The sequence below is a fragment of the Arachis duranensis genome, chromosome 6 (assembly GCF_000817695.3).
Source record: "Arachis duranensis cultivar V14167 chromosome 6, aradu.V14167.gnm2.J7QH, whole genome shotgun sequence".
In the NCBI taxonomy this organism is placed as follows: Eukaryota; Viridiplantae; Streptophyta; class Magnoliopsida; order Fabales; family Fabaceae; genus Arachis; species Arachis duranensis.
In genome coordinates this window covers 89,081,238-89,084,059 of record NC_029777.3, presented here as the reverse complement: position 1 = coordinate 89,084,059, position 2,822 = coordinate 89,081,238, and positions in this window count along the sequence as shown.

Sequence of the window (2,822 nt, the reverse complement as noted above, 5' to 3'; positions counted from 1 at the left end):
TGGCGGTTTGTAACCGCCGCAAATTGGATAATAGCAATTCCCTTTACATACTGCGGCGGTTAATAACCGCCGCTAAACCTAAATGGCATTTTGCGGCGGTTATTCCAGCGGTTGATTAAAACCGCCGCAATCCGTTTTGCCGCGCCCTATCTTCCGGCGTTCCCAGGAACCGCCGCGAAATGTTTTGCGGCGGTTCAAAACCGCCGCTAAACGGCTACATGAACCGCCGCAAAATGGCGTTTTTGTTAGTTTAAAAGATTATTCACAAAACAAAATGGTTTGCAATGGGCATCAACTTTGAGGCTTTTATCAGTAGTATTACACTTTTGTTTAAATTATTTATAATCACTAATTTATATAATGACCATTAAATATTTAGTTAATAATCTCACATCAAAACCAATAGAAGTGTTTACAAGTTTATAGTTCTACTTGTTTGTGGTATCATTACAACATTTTCAGGTTGAGGCAACATTTAAAAAGTGTTGCCTAAAGGCTGACAAAAGGTTACTTTTGATCTATGGCAACACTTCAAAGGTATATTTGAGACAACACTTTTGCAATGTTGTCTTTTCTCATATTTTGATCACTACTAAAAAATATTGCCTATTTGCAATAAAATTCAACCTTTTTATGTGTTGCTTATAAGTTTGAATTTGCAATAGTTTAAAGTGTTGCCTATTAGTTTTGAATATGCAACCTATACAAGTGTTGCTTTTTCTTTTGGATATGCAACCATACAAGTGTTGTCTAATATTCAAAATATGCAACTAATAAAAGGGTTGTCTTTTTTATTAAAAAATATTTTTGTAATAAAAATACAAAAAAATTTTACAATAAAAGTTTCTGTTCATACACGTGTAATTATTTTAATTAATAAATAAATTTATGCACAATAGAAAAAAAAATTATAAAAGAGACAAAATAACTAATAATAAAATTCTAATTAAAATAGATATTAAAAAGTTCAATTAGTATTTCAAATACATGTTCATCAATAATTCTCAACAAAATAATAAAATTCTTGTCTAACAATAATTGTCATAACAAAATAGTAATTAATAATTCTAATGAAAGCTTTTCGGTAACATCAGAGTAATGGTATGATGAATTCAAAATCCTCTTGCCTCCACTGAGTCCAATAACTGCTGCAGTAGCCATTGTTATACTCCCCTAATAACTATGTGCGAGTAACATCAAACTTCCTATTAAGTCAATAATTCTTAACTTGTGTCAGCTGAAAATACAGGTGTCAGAAAACTTCCAAATTGTTCTAAGTTCTAACCATATAATTATCCATAAAATAGAAAAATAACACTAATAGAATAAAATCAAAGGAACAAAATAATTCAGGATCCATATATTTCAATTTTTAGTGTAGAATCCATTGAAACAACTTATAAAGTTATAGCATATAAAAGCGGAAGTTCCCAAATGAAAAACAAACACATAAATGAATTGGGGTTTAGTTAAAGTTGCATTTAAAAAAATTGAAACATAAAAGGTGCAATAACGGAAAATGATGCATGGTATGTGTTTGATGAAGTACCTGAGTAAACTAAGAAAGAGAAATGCAATTCAGAAAATGATGATTGCTCCAAAAAGTTATTAGCTTAGTAGTTCTTATTTAGAATCATAGAATCAGAAGGAACAAGCTCACAAGAAGAGACTTCACTTACATAACTGTTGGTGTGAAAGGAAATGACATTGCTGCTATATTAGATTTTTTTAATGATTATTCTTTTATTATCACTATCATATAAAATTAATTAATTTATGTTTGAGAGAAAAAAAATAGAGAAATAAATGACTGAAACAAAAATTTGAAGGGAAAAAAATGAAAAGATAAAGATATGAAACAACTCCCTTGACAATTTTTGCCATTTCTTCGAATGAAACAGCAGTTACTAGAGTCTGTTGCAGTGACAACACGCATCACTCCCCAACATATCCACATTATTTCAGCAATAAGAAAAAAATTTTCTTCCTCACAGTAGCACAACGCTACAAAAATAAGTAATTAAAAAGGAAAAAGAAAAAAAGATGATTGATTAAAAATAGCAAGTGTATTGTAGAAGCCACCATGAAGATGGCAGAAGACAGAGAAAGCAAAGGCCAAAAATGTTGATAGTCCATTCTCAATAAATGATAAATCACAAAAATTACTGCAAGTTTTTTGGTTATACCTGGTCATCATTTTGGATCACGAGTTGATGAGGAAGGAGGATCTTTGCCATTCGGACATTGCTTACTATTTATATCATGTGTTGATTCCTTGGCTCATAATAAAGACAGTGCTTCATCAATATTTATGCCAAGAGAACTCTGTTACAAGATAAGCTTCACAAGATCCTTCAAACTTTGGACTCTGTCTTTTGTCTCATGAAGTTTAGTTTTCATTAAACTTATAGTCTCTGCATGTTGTTGCTTAATTTTAGCAATCTCCCGTTCTTTCTGTAGAGATATTGATGAGCGGACAATTTGTACGCTTTTTGACATTGTTTTTAGTATGTTTTTTGGTATGATCTAGTTAGTTTTTAGTATATTTTTATTAGTTTTTAGTTAAAATTCACTTTTCTGGACTTTACTATGAGTTTGTGTGTTTTTCTGTGATTTCATGGATTTTCTGGCTGAAATTGAGGGACCTGAGCAAAAATCTGATTCAGAGACTAAAAAGGACTGCAGATGCTGTTGGATTCTGACCTCCCTGCACTCGAAGCGGATTTTCTGGAGCTACAGAAGCCCAATTGGCGCGCTCTCAACGGCGTTGGAAAGTAGACATCCTGGGCTTTCCAGCAATATATGATAGTCCATACTTTGCC